We start from the raw sequence: 5,175 nt of genomic DNA, 5'->3' as shown, positions 1-5,175 counted from the left end.
TCTATTGGACAAGAATTTCCGAGTTAGTTTTCTATGGTCATTTTAACCCGCCTCTTGGAGTTGACCATTTGGTGTCGAATCTGCTTCTGCACGGGACTCATATGGCCTCAAAGGTCGCTAACAGCTGACCACATGAAAAAAGTGAACTTTTTTTCCCGGAGACCCTACCACTCGACACAAGGGTCCTGGGTTTTATATCATGAACACTTTCCTATTATTGGACTAGAACGTATCACATGACTTGCCCCAAAACTGCCTAACTCCCGATGGCTAGCCTGCGTAGCTGCGGGATTTTGTGCGTAAGAGCTTTTGGTTTTAGCGGCGAAACCGAGAGTGAACGCGAGTGGCAAAGCCACGAGGGAATTGGCGAGGAGTCAAGTTAAATTTCACTCGTTAGCTTAGGATCACTCGCTCACAAATCCCGCCACCTAAGCAGGCTACCCCATGCAGCTTGAACCTGGTAATCTCACTTAGCAAGGAATGGAAGGCCTTTCGAGTTTCTGGAGGGGGACAAAGTTTTTGTTAATTATTCCTTACGTGTTCAAGATAAAAACTCCTTTGGGCACTCACTTGGGCACTCATATTTCACTTGTCTTAAGGGAGGCTATCTCGAGGTAAAATTCGAGAATTCAAAGCTTTGTAGCATGTGTTGCAAAATTTCAAATTTGTATCGTTTTTCAAAGTCATTATCTATGTCTATAGATATCGTGCAATCGTTATTCATTGTATTGATTGATTATCTGTATCAACTTCTATCGTCCCCAGCAGTCACTCATACAGATACATGCGTACTCGCTCTAATCAGTTTTGGTTTTATAGTTGTTGGAGAAATATCCCTCTTCTGTGCCTCAACACGTTTTAAAGCGATTATCTCAGTCATAAAAGCATCAAACTCATTATCAATTATCATTTCTTACAGGGTGGCACAACAGCTGAGAACTCCATCAGAAATCCTCTGTTTTGAATTTTGCTGTTTGAGTGGAATCTAATCAAGGCATAATTTCCAGATACAAGAACTGTCTTTCCAGTCATGTGACCACAGTACTTGCCAAACACCCGGCTCTTCTCATTGGTAATCTGTAAATAATCTCGGCTACAAAGAAATGAAACATAAACAAGTGACATTCTTTAACAAAGGGTCATTTCAACCTGGAACCTAGATTATTCGTTCCCCTACTAGCACTCGAGAATCGAGCAAACCCTGAAAAGCACTTATTAAAAATCTGAAAATATCCCGTTTCCGGTTGAAACGCGCATTCCTAGCTAAAATCATGTGCCTCAATCAGGTTCCCGTTGTTTTATTCTGGTCGCTTTTATTGTTTTGTTTTTTTCTTTTAAACCAATCAAAATCGATCCTGCAACAGAGCTCTCGAGAGTCACTTGCTTGTGCAGAATTGAGCGAAGAATTGAGATACGAGCTTGGAGATCACTAGGAAGTGCATCACGCACGCGCATGTCATATTTATTCCTCCAGCCATTTTCCTTATGAGCGGAGTGTGTACTGAAAAGTCGCGTAATTTCTTACTTGGCAATGTGTTAAGTTAAGTTTAAGAGCACGGTAAGTGTAGCCGACTGTGCTATTGTAGTTTCTCACTTCATTCTCGCGCTATAAAAACTGAGTAAATTTATAGTAGTGTTGTTATGCAAATATTGCGAGGTTTGGTTCAGTGACTTGTATTCTATCATTCATCAGAACCCGAGAACGGCAAGCGCAAAAAGTGTAAAGGTCGGCCGGCACACACTAATAAGGACATGTGGTGGCATCATGAAGCGGGGACCAGCCCCTTCGCGTGTACGCATAGAAGCCATGTTACAGGGACAGTGAGCAAGCTTGTGCAGACGAAGAGGGTATTGGTTCATTTCTTTTTTATAGCGGGGACAGTTGGCAAGAGCAGTGCTCACGATGCGAGAATTAAAACTGGGGCCATTACGTCCCTTCTTCCTTACCGACAAATTCGAACTGGCTGAATTTCATGCAACACTTTGCGTTGTCCTCGCATTATAAATAAATACGTAAGTTAAAAGTAAATGACAATATTAAGAGAGGAAACTACCTCAGCCTTAGCTGGTTTCCAAGCAGGTCCTCTATCCTGGTAGAATTGGAATTTATAATGTTGGTTTTTGTGGAAGAAGGAAAGCCGGAGAACCCGGACAAAAGCCCTCAGAGTAAGGCGAGAACCAACAACAAACTCAACCCACACATGGCACCGGGTCGGAATCGAACGCCAGCCACATTGCTGGGAGGCGATCGCTTTCATCTCTGTGCCATCCCTGCTCCCTTTTACGCGCTAGCAAAACTTTCACACTAGGAAAATGTCGCTGCAACGTGTCTAATGTGTGCAACGTGTTCCCCACTGTGTGCCAATCTTAAGAATCTAGATGACTATCTTTCCTCACGGTTTCTGTCAAGACTTTATCATGATGACGATAAAAATAAAACATATATCTGGGCGATTTGATGGTTCTGTGTTAACGTGACATAGCACCCTGCTGCAGAGGTCCATGCCACGTGCATGCGTGACGGGCTAATCTCCTAGCCAGGGGTTAGTCAGATGACTTCTAGCCGGTGGGACTGTCTTTGAGTTAATGCGGGCATGTTTTTGCGAATTCGGGTAGATATACATATTAATGGCCCTACTGACAGCCTTCGCCATTTTCGATACCATAAAACTTATTGATATTCCATAGTGAAGCGAAATCTTTTTGCTCTACTGTAAGTTGTGTTCCTGAAAGTATGTTAAATTATCTTTAGTAGTTTCATTGTGATTTCCTTCGTTTTGACATGCTGCGAATAAAATATAATAACCAAACCCTCGCAGTAAGCAAAGACAAAGGTGTGGTTGATTTAAGGGCCCCTTAACTTGCAGCTATAATTTCGTTTCAGAATTTTTCGTCCTTGTTATTAAAAAGTTACTGAAATTGAAAAACATTCAATTATTACTTGGTGATAAAACAAAGGATATTCAGCCTTACGCTGCTTTAAGAACTCAAAGTTGCTGAAGGAACTGAGCACATGCTCACAGCTGAAAGGTTTCCTTCCACACTGGACCTCTCCCTACATTCGCGACTTGTTAACACATTAAAAATCAATACTTACTCGCAAGATATACTATCCTCCAGGTAAAGTTTGTTAATGGTAATATTAATCACCATGCCTTGTGGAATAGGAACCCAAGAAATACAATCTGTATTATTTGGGTAGTCGTTAGGATATCCGGGACTTCTGAGTGTATTTTCAATCACTGGACCACACCCTGCATGTAACAAATCAAAATAATAAAAAGACAGAGTTAATATCGACTGAATAGTTTTATTCCCTGCAACTGTTTGTTTCTATTGACCCTGAAAAGCCGCATCGGGGGAGTGGTAAATTAAGATATTTATTTTAATACTTATTTATTAATATTTATTTATTTCTCTAACTTTTTTGTGTCATTTTCAAAACCCTTCAAGTGCCTATCAAGCCACTTCAAGGCACCAAAACACACAGATTCCTTTATCTCATTTTTAACTCGCATAATGAAGTAGTCATTAATCCCAGATATAGCTATGGATCTGAGGTTCACTCGATCTTTCGATTTCTGTTGGACTTTTACTAATCCGCTGACCAGTATGTAAAGGGTTCGCAGTCGAGTACGCCACGCGATACAATTTATTTATCAAGTGTTTGGTTTCGTGGCAAAGTTTCTTATTCGTGGATCATTTATACGGTAATTGTTCTTGACCTGGAAAAAAACATTACTTTGTGATGCCATCAAATGCCATTACATGCCATTAGATGTCATTGCAAATTGCTTTCAGGGAAGCCTCAGATGAATTAACAACATTTGGTCGCATTTTCATGAGAACATATCAGAAAGATTGTGAACGTGAAACAAATGCGTGCAGGCAGATTTTCCTCTCCTCGCGGGAAGGGATACGTACCCCCTCCCTTCGTCTGTTATGACTTACCATAAGAGTGTGTCAAATAGTAGCCACAATTCAGTATACATGGAGGGTGACAAATGGTTTTTGCGTGATTTGTGATGTCCCCAAAATTAGTAGGGTGACGCGTGATTGAGACCAAATTAGCCGCGTGACGTGGGACAGGACATCACAACGTGATGTGTGATTTGCTATTTTAGAGGTACGTGATGCGTGATTTACCACGTAGATTTCCTTGATAGGTGAATGTTTTTGGACCTAGAAGGAGACCATTCATTCAAAGTAAATAGAGTCTTAATAAAGATCGATATACCGTAGAAGACGTGACATCATTTTCTGTTTTTATTTCTGAAAGAATGTTGTCCCAAACTGCTGAACTGAAGAGTTAGTGTTTGGAATCATTTTATGCCGCCCGAGAAGACGCTTCTGCAAGCAATGACCCCCTACAGAGAGAAAACATTTGTGTACCACATGCACTTAATGAAGGTCGTCGTAAAAACCCAGCTGAATTCAAAAGCCACATTATGTCCTTTACAGACATAAAAACAGTTGTCGCGCGTATTTCCGGGGGTAAAGCTTTGACACAAATATAAATGCCTGTATCTCAAAGAATAGCAAAGATGCAGAAGATGTCTTCTCAATTCGCATCTGACTGTGCTATAGGAGAAGGAAATAACATGCGTGCGGAGCTAGCCGTGAGAGGTCTGGAGAGGTAAAAATCCCACCTTGCAAGGCTCGCTCCTCTCACCCTTTTTTTTTTTTTTTTTACATGCTTGTTGGGAGCCTGATTATCCAGGAGTCTACCGGATGCAGACCAAACCTCCCAGAATGCCGTAACGTCATCACCACTTCTATTTTGGCCGATAATTGGCATTTTCAGGGTTAAATGTTTGGAATATTTGTCGATATATTTCTGTGGTTGAATCGGCAGAGTTCTGCTTTTAATGACGTTGTTAGGGTTGAGAAGATAAAATTGGCAACGCACTTACTTCCTTTTAAGTGATGCGTGATTGGTGAAAAACTTCTCTGTGATGCGTGATTTGATAGAAATATTCAGCGTGACGCATGATTGGACCCCCCCCTCACCCCCACCCCCTTTGCAACCCTCTCCGTGGGGTTAGTTTCAAATATCTTATTTTCTCACCTCCTTTTATTATGAAGTGCTTCACATCAGTGCCATACTTGCTGGTGGCCACACAGGTGTAGTTACCTTCCTGGTATAATTTACTGCTTGCAATGTTTGTTGTGTTC

The 5,175-nt window shown here is 41.4% G+C and overlaps 1 pseudogene across 1 annotated transcript in view; it reads left to right on the top strand.

The window, feature by feature from the left end:
* The window catches only part of LOC145479967 (uncharacterized), a 331,443-nt pseudogene that overhangs the window by 106,415 nt on the left and 219,853 nt on the right, over positions 1–5,175 (top strand). The window lies entirely within an intron of this gene.

This window comes from Orbicella franksi, chromosome 1, assembly GCF_964199315.1.
Source record: "Orbicella franksi chromosome 1, jaOrbFran1.1, whole genome shotgun sequence".
Taxonomy (NCBI): Eukaryota; Metazoa; Cnidaria; class Anthozoa; order Scleractinia; family Merulinidae; genus Orbicella; species Orbicella franksi.
This window is presented reverse-complemented; position numbering and strand designations above follow the sequence as displayed.